Genomic DNA, 18,699 nt, shown 5'->3' with positions numbered 1-18,699 from the left:
GTTGTGCTCAGTTTCAAGGCTGCTTGGAGCAGGGGGGGTACTTGAAGAACGCCTTCTTTCTGGACGTGTCCTTCTGGGTGTGCTCGAGCTGCATGGACTCTGCAGCACTGAAGGTGTAAGAAACTGCTTCTGGCCAGGTAGTGTCCAGGAGTGCAACGGCTGCTCCTTCCTTTCTGAAGCAGTCAGAGCATTCTTAGCTGAATGTGCTTGTGAAGAAGCTCTTGGCTGGACATTTGAAATTCGGTGCACTGAGTACATGAACCCGGTGCCCAGCTGCTTCGTTCTTCGCCTTCTGCGGTCGGGACAGAACTGAAGCCCAGCGTTGCCTTTGAGCTTTGCCGCTCTTCAGCGCGTACACTGCACGCATCCACAGTGTGCTCTGCAAGGATTTTCCTCTGCTCAACGTACAATCATTTGCTTGCTGTTTCACAGAGTCCAAACTGTCCATGTAGCTCTCGCTCAGTGAAATGCGTCAGGAGAGAAACACTTGCTGGAGTAGCTTTTCGCTGGCCAGGACTTTCAACACAGCACCACAATTCAGGTAAGAAGCAGGAGAAAGGAAGAACATCTTTTCGTCCTGGCACGTTCTTCTCTGTGAGACGACTATCCGCGTCTTCTCTCCCTGCAAGGCTCTAATGTGTGCGGTGGCACTTGGAACTGAGAAGGCAGGTGCAGAGAGCACCGCGATCTGACGGCGCTGTGCAGGCTGTAAAGGAAAGAGCACTGCCACTGGAATGTGGTGCAAATACAGGTTCCCACGCGTCGGGGGCAAGCTCTGGGTAAGGCGGTTGAACTAAAACTGTTCTCTGTGCCAGACGGAGCCGAGAATCTTTCCGTAAAGATGCTGGCTACAAAGCAAACAGAATGTGGTGCTACTTCAGCGCTAGAGAGAAATTGCATCGCCCAGGCGTGTTTCGGCAGAAGCAGCAGCCTGCAGCATTTCGCTGCCGGCACCGTGCTCTCTGGGCGACAAGTAGACGACGCTTCGTCTCCAGCAAAACGAAAGCGCCACCTGCTACGAAGAGTATAAGAATGAAGGCAGAGCACCGAGCTGGTGTGTGCATCGCACAGGCTGCAAGAGGAAGCGTGGCTGCCACTCGCTTGTTTTCGGATTCAAATTAGCAGTTGAAAACAGAAAATTCCACTTGCAGCTACTTGTGCTGCTACCTAGTTCTCTTCCAGCTTTCCCTGGAAAGAATTGTGCTGAGCATTATGCTTGGAGATGCAGAGATGACAGTGGTAGAGGCAGCGGAGAATGGAAATAGAGAGTGCAGCGGACAGTTTCTGGGGCTTTACGTGAGGCAACGGGGAAAGTGCAGTCCAGCAGTGGCTTTTCCTTCTGGAGCCTTTTTCTTTGGGAGCAGCTGCTGCAAGTGGGCAACGGAGCTGCGAGAGTGCATGATGTGACGGCACGTCTATGTGAGAAGGAAGCTGCCGAGCCGCAGTGTGTTGTGCTCAGTTTCAAGGCTGCTTGGAGCAGGGGGGGTACTTGAAGAACGCCTTCTTTCTGGACGTGTCCTTCTGGGTGTGCTCGAGCTGCATGGACTCTGCAGCACTGAAGGTGTAAGAAACTGCTTCTGGCCAGGTAGTGTCCAGGAGTGCAACGGCTGCTCCTTCCTTTCTGAAGCAGTCAGAGCATTCTTAGCTGAATGTGCTTGTGAAGAAGCTCTTGGCTGGACATTTGAAATTCGGTGCACTGAGTACATGAACCCGGTGCCCAGCTGCTTCGTTCTTCGCCTTCTGCGGTCGGGACAGAACTGAAGCCCAGCGATGACTTTAACCGTGCAGCTCTTCAGCGTGTGTACTGCACGCATCCACAGTGTGCTCTGCAAGGATTTTCCTCTGCTCTCGCTCAGCGAAATGAATCAGAAGAGAAACACTGGATGGATTAGCCTTTCGCTGGCCAAGGCTCACAGTACAGCACCACACTCTGGGTGACGAGGAGAACAAAGGAAGAACATCTTTTCGCCCTGCCACGGTCTTCTCTGCGAGACGACTTCCCGCGTCTCTCTCCCTGCAAGGCTCGAATGTGCGCGATGGTACTTGGAACTGAGAAGGCACGTGCAGAGAGCACCGCGACCTGACGGCGCTGTGCAGGCTGCGAAGGAAAGAGGACTGCCACTGGAATGTGCTGCAAATACAGGTTCCCACGCGTCGGGGACAAGCTCTGGGTAAGGCGCTTGAACTAAAACTGTTCTCTGTGCCAGACGGAGCCGAGAATCTTTCCGTAAAGATGCTGGCTACAAAGCAAACAGAATGTGGTGCTACTTCAGCGCTAGAGAGAAATTGCATCGCCCAGGCGTGTTTCGGCAGAAGCAGCAGCCTGCAGCATTTCGCTGCCGGCACCGTGCTCTCTGGGCGACAAGTAGACGACGCTTCGTCTCCAGCAAAACGAAAGCGCCACCTGCTACGAAGAGTATAAGAATGAAGGCAGAGCACCGAGCTGGTGTGTGCATCGCACAGGCTGCAAGAGGAAGCGTGGCTGCCACTCGCTTGTTTTCGGATTCAAATTAGCAGTTGAAAACAGAAAATTCCACTTGCAGCTACTTGTGCTGCTACCTAGTTCTCTTCCAGCTTTCCCTGGAAAGAATTGTGCTGAGCATTATGCTTGGAGATGCAGAGATGACAGTGGTAGAGGCAGCGGAGAATGGAAATAGAGAGTGCAGCGGACAGTTTCTGGGGCTTTACGTGAGGCAACGGGGAAAGTGCAGTCCAGCAGTGGCTTTTCCTTCTGGAGCCTTTTTCTTTGGGAGCAGCTGCTGCAAGTGGGCAACGGAGCTGCGAGAGTGCATGATGTGACGGCACGTCTATGTGAGAAGGAAGCTGCCGAGCCGCAGTGTGTTGTGCTCAGTTTCAAGGCTGCTTGGAGCAGGGGGGGTACTTGAAGAACGCCTTCTTTCTGGACGTGTCCTTCTGGGTGTGCTCGAGCTGCATGGACTCTGCAGCACTGAAGGTGTAAGAAACTGCTTCTGGCCAGGTAGTGTCCAGGAGTGCAACGGCTGCTCCTTCCTTTCTGAAGCAGTCAGAGCATTCTTAGCTGAATGTGCTTGTGAAGAAGCTCTTGGCTGGACATTTGAAATTCGGTGCACTGAGTACATGAACCCGGTGCCCAGCTGCTTCGTTCTTCGCCTTCTGCGGTCGGGACAGAACTGAAGCCCAGCGTTGCCTTTGAGCTTTGCCGCTCTTCAGCGCGTACACTGCACGCATCCACTGTGTGCTCTGCAAGGATTTTCCTCTGCTCAACGTACAATCATTTGCTTGCTGTTTCACAGAGTCCAAACTGTCCATGTAGCTCTCGCTCAGTGAAATGCGTCAGGAGAGAAACACTTGCTGGAGTAGCTTTTCGCTGGCCAGGACTTTCAACACAGCACCACAATTCAGGTAAGAAGCAGGAGAAAGGAAGAACATCTTTTCGTCCTGGCACGTTCTTCTCTGTGAGACGACTATCCGCGTCTTCTCTCCCTGCAAGGCTCTAATGTGTGCGGTGGCACTTGGAACTGAGAAGGCAGGTGCAGAGAGCACCGCGATCTGACGGCGCTGTGCAGGCTGTAAAGGAAAGAGCACTGCCACTGGAATGTGGTGCAAATACAGGTTCCCACGCGTCGGGGGCAAGCTCTGGGTAAGGCGGTTGAACTAAAACTGTTCTCTGTGCCAGACGGAGCTGAGAATCTTTCCGTAAAGATGCTGGCTACAAAGCAAACAGAATGTGGTGCTACTTCAGCGCTAGAGAGAAATTGCATCGCCCAGGCGTGTTTCGGCAGAAGCAGCAGCCTGCAGCATTTCGCTGCCGGCACCGTGCTCTCTGGGCGACAAGTAGACGACGCTTCGTCTCCAGCAAAACGAAAGCGCCACCTGCTACGAACAGCATAAGAATGAAGGCAGAGCACCGAGCTGGTGTGTGCATCGCACAGGCTGCAAGAGGAAGCGTGGCTGCCACTCGCTTGTTTTCGGATTCAAATTAGCAGTTGAAAACAGAAAATTCCACTTGCAGCTACTTGTGCTGCTACCTAGTTCTCTTCCAGCTTTCCCTGGAAAGAATTGTGCCAGGGTTTATGCTTGGAGATGCAGAGATGACAGTGGTAGAGGCAGCGGAGAATGGAAATAGAGAGTGCAGCGGACAGTTTCTGGGGCTTTACGTGAGGCAACGGGGAAAGTGCAGTCCAGCAGTGGCTTTTCCTTCTGGAGCCTTTTTCTTTGGGAGCAGCTGCTGCAAGTGGGCAACGGAGCTGCGAGAGTGCATGATGTGACGGCACGTCTATGTGAGAAGGAAGCTGCCGAGCCGCAGTGTGTTGTGCTCAGTTTCAAGGCTGCTTGGAGCAGGGGGGGTACTTGAAGAACGCCTTCTTTCTGGACGTGTCCTTCTGGGTGTGCTCGAGCTGCATGGACTCTGCAGCACTGAAGGTGTAAGAAACTGCTTCTGGCCAGGTAGTGTCCAGGAGTGCAACGGCTGCTCCTTCCTTTCTGAAGCAGTCAGAGCATTCTTAGCTGAATGTGCTTGTGAAGAAGCTCTTGGCTGGACATTTGAAATTCGGTGCACTGAGTACATGAACCCGGTGCCCAGCTGCTTCGTTCTTCGCCTTCTGCGGTCGGGACAGAACTGAAGCCCAGCGTTGCCTTTGAGCTTTGCCGCTCTTCAGCGCGTACACTGCACGCATCCACTGTGTGCTCTGCAAGGATTTTCCTCTGCTCAACGTACAATCATTTGCTTGCTGTTTCACAGAGTCCAAACTGTCCATGTAGCTCTCGCTCAGTGAAATGCGTCAGGAGAGAAACACTTGCTGGAGTAGCTTTTCGCTGGCCAGGACTTTCAACACAGCACCACAATTCAGGTAAGAAGCAGGAGAAAGGAAGAACATCTTTTCGTCCTGGCACGTTCTTCTCTGTGAGACGACTATCCGCGTCTTCTCTCCCTGCAAGGCTCTAATGTGTGCGGTGGCACTTGGAACTGAGAAGGCAGGTGCAGAGAGCACCGCGATCTGACGGCGCTGTGCAGGCTGTAAAGGAAAGAGCACTGCCACTGGAATGTGGTGCAAATACAGGTTCCCACGCGTCGGGGGCAAGCTCTGGGTAAGGCGGTTGAACTAAAACTGTTCTCTGTGCCAGACGGAGCTGAGAATCTTTCCGTAAAGATGCTGGCTACAAAGCAAACAGAATGTGGTGCTACTTCAGCGCTAGAGAGAAATTGCATCGCCCAGGCGTGTTTCGGCAGAAGCAGCAGCCTGCAGCATTTCGCTGCCGGCACCGTGCTCTCTGGGCGACAAGTAGACGACGCTTCGTCTCCAGCAAAACGAAAGCGCCACCTGCTACGAACAGCATAAGAATGAAGGCAGAGCACCGAGCTGGTGTGTGCATCGCACAGGCTGCAAGAGGAAGCGTGGCTGCCACTCGCTTGTTTTCGGATTCAAATTAGCAGTTGAAAACAGAAAATTCCACTTGCAGCTACTTGTGCTGCTACCTAGTTCTCTTCCAGCTTTCCCTGGAAAGAATTGTGCCAGGGTTTATGCTTGGAGATGCAGAGATGACAGTGGTAGAGGCAGCGGAGAATGGAAATAGAGAGTGCAGCGGACAGTTTCTGGGGCTTTACGTGAGGCAACGGGGAAAGTGCAGTCCAGCAGTGGCTTTTCCTTCTGGAGCCTTTTTCTTTGGGAGCAGCTGCTGCAAGTGGGCAACGGAGCTGCGAGAGTGCATGATGTGACGGCACGTCTATGTGAGAAGGAAGCTGCCGAGCCGCAGTGTGTTGTGCTCAGTTTCAAGGCTGCTTGGAGCAGGGGGGGTACTTGAAGAACGCCTTCTTTCTGGACGTGTCCTTCTGGGTGTGCTCGAGCTGCATGGACTCTGCAGCACTGAAGGTGTAAGAAACTGCTTCTGGCCAGGTAGTGTCCAGGAGTGCAACGGCTGCTCCTTCCTTTCTGAAGCAGTCAGAGCATTCTTAGCTGAATGTGCTTGTGAAGAAGCTCTTGGCTGGACATTTGAAATTCGGTGCACTGAGTACATGAACCCGGTGCCCAGCTGCTTCGTTCTTCGCCTTCTGCGGTCGGGACAGAACTGAAGCCCAGCGTTGCCTTTGAGCTTTGCCGCTCTTCAGCGCGTACACTGCACGCATCCACAGTGTGCTCTGCAAGGATTTTCCTCTGCTCAACGTACAATCATTTGCTTGCTGTTTCACAGAGTCCAAACTGTCCATGTAGCTCTCGCTCAGTGAAATGCGTCAGGAGAGAAACACTTGCTGGAGTAGCTTTTCGCTGGCCAGGACTTTCAACACAGCACCACAATTCAGGTAAGAAGCAGGAGAAAGGAAGAACATCTTTTCGTCCTGGCACGTTCTTCTCTGTGAGACGACTATCCGCGTCTTCTCTCCCTGCAAGGCTCTAATGTGTGCGGTGGCACTTGGAACTGAGAAGGCAGGTGCAGAGAGCACCGCGATCTGACGGCGCTGTGCAGGCTGTAAAGGAAAGAGCACTGCCACTGGAATGTGGTGCAAATACAGGTTCCCACGCGTCGGGGGCAAGCTCTGGGTAAGGCGGTTGAACTAAAACTGTTCTCTGTGCCAGACGGAGCCGAGAATCTTTCCGTAAAGATGCTGGCTACAAAGCAAACAGAATGTGGTGCTACTTCAGCGCTAGAGAGAAATTGCATCGCCCAGGCGTGTTTCGGCAGAAGCAGCAGCCTGCAGCATTTCGCTGCCGGCACCGTGCTCTCTGGGCGACAAGTAGACGACGCTTCGTCTCCAGCAAAACGAAAGCGCCACCTGCTACGAAGAGTATAAGAATGAAGGCAGAGCACCGAGCTGGTGTGTGCATCGCACAGGCTGCAAGAGGAAGCGTGGCTGCCACTCGCTTGTTTTCGGATTCAAATTAGCAGTTGAAAACAGAAAATTCCACTTGCAGCTACTTGTGCTGCTACCTAGTTCTCTTCCAGCTTTCCCTGGAAAGAATTGTGCTGAGCATTATGCTTGGAGATGCAGAGATGACAGTGGTAGAGGCAGCGGAGAATGGAAATAGAGAGTGCAGCGGACAGTTTCTGGGGCTTTACGTGAGGCAACGGGGAAAGTGCAGTCCAGCAGTGGCTTTTCCTTCTGGAGCCTTTTTCTTTGGGAGCAGCTGCTGCAAGTGGGCAACGGAGCTGCGAGAGTGCATGATGTGACGGCACGTCTATGTGAGAAGGAAGCTGCCGAGCCGCAGTGTGTTGTGCTCAGTTTCAAGGCTGCTTGGAGCAGGGGGGGTACTTGAAGAACGCCTTCTTTCTGGACGTGTCCTTCTGGGTGTGCTCGAGCTGCATGGACTCTGCAGCACTGAAGGTGTAAGAAACTGCTTCTGGCCAGGTAGTGTCCAGGAGTGCAACGGCTGCTCCTTCCTTTCTGAAGCAGTCAGAGCATTCTTAGCTGAATGTGCTTGTGAAGAAGCTCTTGGCTGGACATTTGAAATTCGGTGCACTGAGTACATGAACCCGGTGCCCAGCTGCTTCGTTCTTCGCCTTCTGCGGTCGGGACAGAACTGAAGCCCAGCGATGACTTTAACCGTGCAGCTCTTCAGCGTGTGTACTGCACGCATCCACAGTGTGCTCTGCAAGGATTTTCCTCTGCTCTCGCTCAGCGAAATGAATCAGAAGAGAAACACTGGATGGATTAGCCTTTCGCTGGCCAAGGCTCACAGTACAGCACCACACTCTGGGTGACGAGGAGAACAAAGGAAGAACATCTTTTCGCCCTGCCACGGTCTTCTCTGCGAGACGACTTCCCGCGTCTCTCTCCCTGCAAGGCTCGAATGTGCGCGATGGTACTTGGAACTGAGAAGGCACGTGCAGAGAGCACCGCGACCTGACGGCGCTGTGCAGGCTGCGAAGGAAAGAGGACTGCCACTGGAATGTGCTGCAAATACAGGTTCCCACGCGTCGGGGACAAGCTCTGGGTAAGGCGCTTGAACTAAAACTGTTCTCTGTGCCAGACGGAGCCGAGAATCTTTCCGTAAAGATGCTGGCTACAAAGCAAACAGAATGTGGTGCTACTTCAGCGCTAGAGAGAAATTGCATCGCCCAGGCGTGTTTCGGCAGAAGCAGCAGCCTGCAGCATTTCGCTGCCGGCACCGTGCTCTCTGGGCGACAAGTAGACGACGCTTCGTCTCCAGCAAAACGAAAGCGCCACCTGCTACGAAGAGTATAAGAATGAAGGCAGAGCACCGAGCTGGTGTGTGCATCGCACAGGCTGCAAGAGGAAGCGTGGCTGCCACTCGCTTGTTTTCGGATTCAAATTAGCAGTTGAAAACAGAAAATTCCACTTGCAGCTACTTGTGCTGCTACCTAGTTCTCTTCCAGCTTTCCCTGGAAAGAATTGTGCTGAGCATTATGCTTGGAGATGCAGAGATGACAGTGGTAGAGGCAGCGGAGAATGGAAATAGAGAGTGCAGCGGACAGTTTCTGGGGCTTTACGTGAGGCAACGGGGAAAGTGCAGTCCAGCAGTGGCTTTTCCTTCTGGAGCCTTTTTCTTTGGGAGCAGCTGCTGCAAGTGGGCAACGGAGCTGCGAGAGTGCATGATGTGACGGCACGTCTATGTGAGAAGGAAGCTGCCGAGCCGCAGTGTGTTGTGCTCAGTTTCAAGGCTGCTTGGAGCAGGGGGGGGTACTTGAAGAACGCCTTCTTTCTGGACGTGTCCTTCTGGGTGTGCTCGAGCTGCATGGACTCTGCAGCACTGAAGGTGTAAGAAACTGCTTCTGGCCAGGTAGTGTCCAGGAGTGCAACGGCTGCTCCTTCCTTTCTGAAGCAGTCAGAGCATTCTTAGCTGAATGTGCTTGTGAAGAAGCTCTTGGCTGGACATTTGAAATTCGGTGCACTGAGTACATGAACCCGGTGCCCAGCTGCTTCGTTCTTCGCCTTCTGCGGTCGGGACAGAACTGAAGCCCAGCGTTGCCTTTGAGCTTTGCCGCTCTTCAGCGCGTACACTGCACGCATCCACAGTGTGCTCTGCAAGGATTTTCCTCTGCTCAACGTACAATCATTTGCTTGCTGTTTCACAGAGTCCAAACTGTCCATGTAGCTCTCGCTCAGTGAAATGCGTCAGGAGAGAAACACTTGCTGGAGTAGCTTTTCGCTGGCCAGGACTTTCAACACAGCACCACAATTCAGGTAAGAAGCAGGAGAAAGGAAGAACATCTTTTCGTCCTGGCACGTTCTTCTCTGTGAGACGACTATCCGCGTCTTCTCTCCCTGCAAGGCTCTAATGTGTGCGGTGGCACTTGGAACTGAGAAGGCAGGTGCAGAGAGCACCGCGATCTGACGGCGCTGTGCAGGCTGTAAAGGAAAGAGCACTGCCACTGGAATGTGGTGCAAATACAGGTTCCCACGCGTCGGGGGCAAGCTCTGGGTAAGGCGGTTGAACTAAAACTGTTCTCTGTGCCAGACGGAGCTGAGAATCTTTCCGTAAAGATGCTGGCTACAAAGCAAACAGAATGTGGTGCTACTTCAGCGCTAGAGAGAAATTGCATCGCCCAGGCGTGTTTCGGCAGAAGCAGCAGCCTGCAGCATTTCGCTGCCGGCACCGTGCTCTCTGGGCGACAAGTAGACGACGCTTCGTCTCCAGCAAAACGAAAGCGCCACCTGCTACGAACAGCATAAGAATGAAGGCAGAGCACCGAGCTGGTGTGTGCATCGCACAGGCTGCAAGAGGAAGCGTGGCTGCCACTCGCTTGTTTTCGGATTCAAATTAGCAGTTGAAAACAGAAAATTCCACTTGCAGCTACTTGTGCTGCTACCTAGTTCTCTTCCAGCTTTCCCTGGAAAGAATTGTGCCAGGGTTTATGCTTGGAGATGCAGAGATGACAGTGGTAGAGGCAGCAGAGAATGGAAATAGAGAGTGCAGCGGACAGTTTCTGGGGCTTTACGTGAGGCAACGGGGAAAGTGCAGTCCAGCAGTGGCTTTTCCTTCTGGAGCCTTTTTCTTTGGGAGCAGCTGCTGCAAGTGGGCAACGGAGCTGCGAGAGTGCATGATGTGACGGCACGTCTATGTGAGAAGGAAGCTGCCGAGCCGCAGTGTGTTGTGCTCAGTTTCAAGGCTGCTTGGAGCAGGGGGGGTACTTGAAGAACGCCTTCTTTCTGGACGTGTCCTTCTGGGTGTGCTCGAGCTGCATGGACTCTGCAGCACTGAAGGTGTAAGAAACTGCTTCTGGCCAGGTAGTGTCCAGGAGTGCAACGGCTGCTCCTTCCTTTCTGAAGCAGTCAGAGCATTCTTAGCTGAATGTGCTTGTGAAGAAGCTCTTGGCTGGACATTTGAAATTCGGTGCACTGAGTACATGAACCCGGTGCCCAGCTGCTTCGTTCTTCGCCTTCTGCGGTCGGGACAGAACTGAAGCCCAGCGATGACTTTAACCGTGCAGCTCTTCAGCGTGTGTACTGCACGCATCCACAGTGTGCTCTGCAAGGATTTTCCTCTGCTCTCGCTCAGCGAAATGAATCAGAAGAGAAACACTGGATGGATTAGCCTTTCGCTGGCCAAGGCTCACAGTACAGCACCACACTCTGGGTGACGAGGAGAACAAAGGAAGAACATCTTTTCGCCCTGCCACGGTCTTCTCTGCGAGACGACTTCCCGCGTCTCTCTCCCTGCAAGGCTCGAATGTGCGCGATGGTACTTGGAACTGAGAAGGCACGTGCAGAGAGCACCGCGACCTGACGGCGCTGTGCAGGCTGCGAAGGAAAGAGGACTGCCACTGGAATGTGCTGCAAATACAGGTTCCCACGCGTCGGGGACAAGCTCTGGGTAAGGCGCTTGAACTAAAACTGTTCTCTGTGCCAGACGGAGCCGAGAATCTTTCCGTAAAGATGCTGGCTACAAAGCAAACAGAATGTGGTGCTACTTCAGCGCTAGAGAGAAATTGCATCGCCCAGGCGTGTTTCGGCAGAAGCAGCAGCCTGCAGCATTTCGCTGCCGGCACCGTGCTCTCTGGGCGACAAGTAGACGACGCTTCGTCTCCAGCAAAACGAAAGCGCCACCTGCTACGAAGAGTATAAGAATGAAGGCAGAGCACCGAGCTGGTGTGTGCATCGCACAGGCTGCAAGAGGAAGCGTGGCTGCCACTCGCTTGTTTTCGGATTCAAATTAGCAGTTGAAAACAGAAAATTCCACTTGCAGCTACTTGTGCTGCTACCTAGTTCTCTTCCAGCTTTCCCTGGAAAGAATTGTGCTGAGCATTATGCTTGGAGATGCAGAGATGACAGTGGTAGAGGCAGCGGAGAATGGAAATAGAGAGTGCAGCGGACAGTTTCTGGGGCTTTACGTGAGGCAACGGGGAAAGTGCAGTCCAGCAGTGGCTTTTCCTTCTGGAGCCTTTTTCTTTGGGAGCAGCTGCTGCAAGTGGGCAACGGAGCTGCGAGAGTGCATGATGTGACGGCACGTCTATGTGAGAAGGAAGCTGCCGAGCCGCAGTGTGTTGTGCTCAGTTTCAAGGCTGCTTGGAGCAGGGGGGGTACTTGAAGAACGCCTTCTTTCTGGACGTGTCCTTCTGGGTGTGCTCGAGCTGCATGGACTCTGCAGCACTGAAGGTGTAAGAAACTGCTTCTGGCCAGGTAGTGTCCAGGAGTGCAACGGCTGCTCCTTCCTTTCTGAAGCAGTCAGAGCATTCTTAGCTGAATGTGCTTGTGAAGAAGCTCTTGGCTGGACATTTGAAATTCGGTGCACTGAGTACATGAACCCGGTGCCCAGCTGCTTCGTTCTTCGCCTTCTGCGGTCGGGACAGAACTGAAGCCCAGCGTTGCCTTTGAGCTTTGCCGCTCTTCAGCGCGTACACTGCACGCATCCACAGTGTGCTCTGCAAGGATTTTCCTCTGCTCAACGTACAATCATTTGCTTGCTGTTTCACAGAGTCCAAACTGTCCATGTAGCTCTCGCTCAGTGAAATGCGTCAGGAGAGAAACACTTGCTGGAGTAGCTTTTCGCTGGCCAGGACTTTCAACACAGCACCACAATTCAGGTAAGAAGCAGGAGAAAGGAAGAACATCTTTTCGTCCTGGCACGTTCTTCTCTGTGAGACGACTATCCGCGTCTTCTCTCCCTGCAAGGCTCTAATGTGTGCGGTGGCACTTGGAACTGAGAAGGCAGGTGCAGAGAGCACCGCGATCTGACGGCGCTGTGCAGGCTGTAAAGGAAAGAGCACTGCCACTGGAATGTGGTGCAAATACAGGTTCCCACGCGTCGGGGGCAAGCTCTGGGTAAGGCGGTTGAACTAAAACTGTTCTCTGTGCCAGACGGAGCCGAGAATCTTTCCGTAAAGATGCTGGCTACAAAGCAAACAGAATGTGGTGCTACTTCAGCGCTAGAGAGAAATTGCATCGCCCAGGCGTGTTTCGGCAGAAGCAGCAGCCTGCAGCATTTCGCTGCCGGCACCGTGCTCTCTGGGCGACAAGTAGACGACGCTTCGTCTCCAGCAAAACGAAAGCGCCACCTGCTACGAAGAGTATAAGAATGAAGGCAGAGCACCGAGCTGGTGTGTGCATCGCACAGGCTGCAAGAGGAAGCGTGGCTGCCACTCGCTTGTTTTCGGATTCAAATTAGCAGTTGAAAACAGAAAATTCCACTTGCAGCTACTTGTGCTGCTACCTAGTTCTCTTCCAGCTTTCCCTGGAAAGAATTGTGCTGAGCATTATGCTTGGAGATGCAGAGATGACAGTGGTAGAGGCAGCGGAGAATGGAAATAGAGAGTGCAGCGGACAGTTTCTGGGGCTTTACGTGAGGCAACGGGGAAAGTGCAGTCCAGCAGTGGCTTTTCCTTCTGGAGCCTTTTTCTTTGGGAGCAGCTGCTGCAAGTGGGCAACGGAGCTGCGAGAGTGCATGATGTGACGGCACGTCTATGTGAGAAGGAAGCTGCCGAGCCGCAGTGTGTTGTGCTCAGTTTCAAGGCTGCTTGGAGCAGGGGGGGTACTTGAAGAACGCCTTCTTTCTGGACGTGTCCTTCTGGGTGTGCTCGAGCTGCATGGACTCTGCAGCACTGAAGGTGTAAGAAACTGCTTCTGGCCAGGTAGTGTCCAGGAGTGCAACGGCTGCTCCTTCCTTTCTGAAGCAGTCAGAGCATTCTTAGCTGAATGTGCTTGTGAAGAAGCTCTTGGCTGGACATTTGAAATTCGGTGCACTGAGTACATGAACCCGGTGCCCAGCTGCTTCGTTCTTCGCCTTCTGCGGTCGGGACAGAACTGAAGCCCAGCGATGACTTTAACCGTGCAGCTCTTCAGCGTGTGTACTGCACGCATCCACAGTGTGCTCTGCAAGGATTTTCCTCTGCTCTCGCTCAGCGAAATGAATCAGAAGAGAAACACTGGATGGATTAGCCTTTCGCTGGCCAAGGCTCACAGTACAGCACCACACTCTGGGTGACGAGGAGAACAAAGGAAGAACATCTTTTCGCCCTGCCACGGTCTTCTCTGCGAGACGACTTCCCGCGTCTCTCTCCCTGCAAGGCTCGAATGTGCGCGATGGTACTTGGAACTGAGAAGGCACGTGCAGAGAGCACCGCGACCTGACGGCGCTGTGCAGGCTGCGAAGGAAAGAGGACTGCCACTGGAATGTGCTGCAAATACAGGTTCCCACGCGTCGGGGACAAGCTCTGGGTAAGGCGCTTGAACTAAAACTGTTCTCTGTGCCAGACGGAGCCGAGAATCTTTCCGTAAAGATGCTGGCTACAAAGCAAACAGAATGTGGTGCTACTTCAGCGCTAGAGAGAAATTGCATCGCCCAGGCGTGTTTCGGCAGAAGCAGCAGCCTGCAGCATTTCGCTGCCGGCACCGTGCTCTCTGGGCGACAAGTAGACGACGCTTCGTCTCCAGCAAAACGAAAGCGCCACCTGCTACGAAGAGTATAAGAATGAAGGCAGAGCACCGAGCTGGTGTGTGCATCGCACAGGCTGCAAGAGGAAGCGTGGCTGCCACTCGCTTGTTTTCGGATTCAAATTAGCAGTTGAAAACAGAAAATTCCACTTGCAGCTACTTGTGCTGCTACCTAGTTCTCTTCCAGCTTTCCCTGGAAAGAATTGTGCTGAGCATTATGCTTGGAGATGCAGAGATGACAGTGGTAGAGGCAGCGGAGAATGGAAATAGAGAGTGCAGCGGACAGTTTCTGGGGCTTTACGTGAGGCAACGGGGAAAGTGCAGTCCAGCAGTGGCTTTTCCTTCTGGAGCCTTTTTCTTTGGGAGCAGCTGCTGCAAGTGGGCAACGGAGCTGCGAGAGTGCATGATGTGACGGCACGTCTATGTGAGAAGGAAGCTGCCGAGCCGCAGTGTGTTGTGCTCAGTTTCAAGGCTGCTTGGAGCAGGGGGGGTACTTGAAGAACGCCTTCTTTCTGGACGTGTCCTTCTGGGTGTGCTCGAGCTGCATGGACTCTGCAGCACTGAAGGTGTAAGAAACTGCTTCTGGCCAGGTAGTGTCCAGGAGTGCAACGGCTGCTCCTTCCTTTCTGAAGCAGTCAGAGCATTCTTAGCTGAATGTGCTTGTGAAGAAGCTCTTGGCTGGACATTTGAAATTCGGTGCACTGAGTACATGAACCCGGTGCCCAGCTGCTTCGTTCTTCGCCTTCTGCGGTCGGGACAGAACTGAAGCCCAGCGTTGCCTTTGAGCTTTGCCGCTCTTCAGCGCGTACACTGCACGCATCCACAGTGTGCTCTGCAAGGATTTTCCTCTGCTCAACGTACAATCATTTGCTTGCTGTTTCACAGAGTCCAAACTGTCCATGTAGCTCTCGCTCAGTGAAATGCGTCAGGAGAGAAACACTTGCTGGAGTAGCTTTTCGCTGGCCAGGACTTTCAACACAGCACCACAATTCAGGTAAGAAGCAGGAGAAAGGAAGAACATCTTTTCGTCCTGGCACGTTCTTCTCTGTGAGACGACTATCCGCGTCTTCTCTCCCTGCAAGGCTCTAATGTGTGCGGTGGCACTTGGAACTGAGAAGGCAGGTGCAGAGAGCACCGCGATCTGACGGCGCTGTGCAGGCTGTAAAGGAAAGAGCACTGCCACTGGAATGTGGTGCAAATACAGGTTCCCACGCGTCGGGGGCAAGCTCTGGGTAAGGCGGTTGAACTAAAACTGTTCTCTGTGCCAGACGGAGCCGAGAATCTTTCCGTAAAGATGCTGGCTACAAAGCAAACAGAATGTGGTGCTACTTCAGCGCTAGAGAGAAATTGCATCGCCCAGGCGTGTTTCGGCAGAAGCAGCAGCCTGCAGCATTTCGCTGCCGGCACCGTGCTCTCTGGGCGACAAGTAGACGACGCTTCGTCTCCAGCAAAACGAAAGCGCCACCTGCTACGAAGAGTATAAGAATGAAGGCAGAGCACCGAGCTGGTGTGTGCATCGCACAGGCTGCAAGAGGAAGCGTGGCTGCCACTCGCTTGTTTTCGGATTCAAATTAGCAGTTGAAAACAGAAAATTCCACTTGCAGCTACTTGTGCTGCTACCTAGTTCTCTTCCAGCTTTCCCTGGAAAGAATTGTGCTGAGCATTATGCTTGGAGATGCAGAGATGACAGTGGTAGAGGCAGCGGAGAATGGAAATAGAGAGTGCAGCGGACAGTTTCTGGGGCTTTACGTGAGGCAACGGGGAAAGTGCAGTCCAGCAGTGGCTTTTCCTTCTGGAGCCTTTTTCTTTGGGAGCAGCTGCTGCAAGTGGGCAACGGAGCTGCGAGAGTGCATGATGTGACGGCACGTCTATGTGAGAAGGAAGCTGCCGAGCCGCAGTGTGTTGTGCTCAGTTTCAAGGCTGCTTGGAGCAGGGGGGGTACTTGAAGAACGCCTTCTTTCTGGACGTGTCCTTCTGGGTGTGCTCGAGCTGCATGGACTCTGCAGCACTGAAGGTGTAAGAAACTGCTTCTGGCCAGGTAGTGTCCAGGAGTGCAACGGCTGCTCCTTCCTTTCTGAAGCAGTCAGAGCATTCTTAGCTGAATGTGCTTGTGAAGAAGCTCTTGGCTGGACATTTGAAATTCGGTGCACTGAGTACATGAACCCGGTGCCCAGCTGCTTCGTTCTTCGCCTTCTGCGGTCGGGACAGAACTGAAGCCCAGCGATGACTTTAACCGTGCAGCTCTTCAGCGTGTGTACTGCACGCATCCACAGTGTGCTCTGCAAGGATTTTCCTCTGCTCTCGCTCAGCGAAATGAATCAGAAGAGAAACACTGGATGGATTAGCCTTTCGCTGGCCAAGGCTCACAGTACAGCACCACACTCTGGGTGACGAGGAGAACAAAGGAAGAACATCTTTTCGCCCTGCCACGGTCTTCTCTGCGAGACGACTTCCCGCGTCTCTCTCCCTGCAAGGCTCGAATGTGCGCGATGGTACTTGGAACTGAGAAGGCACGTGCAGAGAGCACCGCGACCTGACGGCGCTGTGCAGGCTGCGAAGGAAAGAGGACTGCCACTGGAATGTGCTGCAAATACAGGTTCCCACGCGTCGGGGACAAGCTCTGGGTAAGGCGCTTGAACTAAAACTGTTCTCTGTGCCAGACGGAGCCGAGAATCTTTCCGTAAAGATGCTGGCTACAAAGCAAACAGAATGTGGTGCTACTTCAGCGCTAGAGAGAAATTGCATCGCCCAGGCGTGTTTCGGCAGAAGCAGCAGCCTGCAGCATTTCGCTGCCGGCACCGTGCTCTCTGGGCGACAAGTAGACGACGCTTCGTCTCCAGCAAAACGAAAGCGCCACCTGCTACGAAGAGTATAAGAATGAAGGCAGAGCACCGAGCTGGTGTGTGCATCGCACAGGCTGCAAGAGGAAGCGTGGCTGCCACTCGCTTGTTTTCGGATTCAAATTAGCAGTTGAAAACAGAAAATTCCACTTGCAGCTACTTGTGCTGCTACCTAGTTCTCTTCCAGCTTTCCCTGGAAAGAATTGTGCTGAGCATTATGCTTGGAGATGCAGAGATGACAGTGGTAGAGGCAGCGGAGAATGGAAATAGAGAGTGCAGCGGACAGTTTCTGGGGCTTTACGTGAGGCAACGGGGAAAGTGCAGTCCAGCAGTGGCTTTTCCTTCTGGAGCCTTTTTCTTTGGGAGCAGCTGCTGCAAGTGGGCAACGGAGCTGCGAGAGTGCATGATGTGACGGCACGTCTATGTGAGAAGGAAGCTGCCGAGCCGCAGTGTGTTGTGCTCAGTTTCAAGGCTGCTTGGAGCAGGGGGGGTACTTGAAGAACGCCTTCTTTCTGGACGTGTCCTTCTGGGTGTGCTCGAGCTGCATGGACTCTGCAGCACTGAAGGTGTAAGAAACTGCTTCTGGCCAGGTAGTGTCCAGGAGTGCAACGGCTGCTCCTTCCTTTCTGAAGCAGTCAGAGCATTCTTAGCTGAATGTGCTTGTGAAGAAGCTCTTGGCTGGACATTTGAAATTCGGTGCACTGAGTACATGAACCCGGTGCCCAGCTGCTTCGTTCTTCGCCTTCTGCGGTCGGGACAGAACTGAAGCCCAGCGTTGCCTTTGAGCTTTGCCGCTCTTCAGCGCGTACACTGCACGCATCCACTGTGTGCTCTGCAAGGATTTTCCTCTGCTCAACGTACAATCATTTGCTTGCTGTTTCACAGAGTCCAAACTGTCCATGTAGCTCTCGCTCAGTGAAATGCGTCAGGAGAGAAACACTTGCTGGAGTAGCTTTTCGCTGGCCAGGACTTTCAACACAGCACCACAATTCAGGTAAGAAGCAGGAGAAAGGAAGAACATCTTTTCGTCCTGGCACGTTCTTCTCTGTGAGACGACTATCCGCGTCTTCTCTCCCTGCAAGGCTCTAATGTGTGCGGTGGCACTTGGAACTGAGAAGGCAGGTGCAGAGAGCACCGCGATCTGACGGCGCTGTGCAGGCTGTAAAGGAAAGAGCACTGCCACTGGAATGTGGTGCAAATACAGGTTCCCACGCGTCGGGGGCAAGCTCTGGGTAAGGCGGTTGAACTAAAACTGTTCTCTGTGCCAGACGGAGCTGAGAATCTTTCCGTAAAGATGCTGGCTACAAAGCAAACAGAATGTGGTGCTACTTCAGCGCTAGAGAGAAATTGCATCGCCCAGGCGTGTTTCGGCAGAAGCAGCAGCCTGCAGCATTTCGCTGCCGGCACCGTGCTCTCTGGGCGACAAGTAGACGACGCTTCGTCTCCAGCAAAACGAAAGCGCCACCTGCTACGAACAGCATAAGAATGAAGGCAGAGCACCGAGCTGGTGTGTGCATCGCACAGGCTGCAAGAGGAAGCGTGGCTGCCACTCGCTTGTTTTCGGATTCAAATTAGCAGTTGAAAACAGAAAATTCCACTTGCAGCTACTTGTGCTGCTACCTAGTTCTCTTCCAGCTTTCCCTGGAAAGAATTGTGCCAGGGTTTATGCTTGGAGATGCAGAGATGACAGTGGTAGAGGCAGCAGAGAATGGAAATAGAGAGTGCAGCGGACAGTTTCTGGGGCTTTACGTGAGGCAACGGGGAAAGTGCAGTCCAGCAGTGGCTTTTCCTTCTGGAGCCTTTTTCTTTGGGAGCAGCTGCTGCAAGTGGGCAACGGAGCTGCGAGAGTGCATGATGTGACGGCACGTCTATGTGAGAAGGAAGCTGCCGAGCCGCAGTGTGTTGTGCTCAGTTTCAAGGCTGCTTGGAGCAGGGGGGGTACTTGAAGAACGCCTTCTTTCTGGACGTGTCCTTCTGGGTGTGCTCGAGCTGCATGGACTCTGCAGCACTGAAGGTGTAAGAAACTGCTTCTGGCCAGGTAGTGTCCAGGAGTGC

The sequence above is a fragment of the Corvus hawaiiensis genome, chromosome 13, assembly GCF_020740725.1.
Source record: "Corvus hawaiiensis isolate bCorHaw1 chromosome 13, bCorHaw1.pri.cur, whole genome shotgun sequence".
Classification (NCBI taxonomy): Eukaryota; Metazoa; Chordata; class Aves; order Passeriformes; family Corvidae; genus Corvus; species Corvus hawaiiensis.
This window is presented reverse-complemented; position numbering follows the sequence as displayed.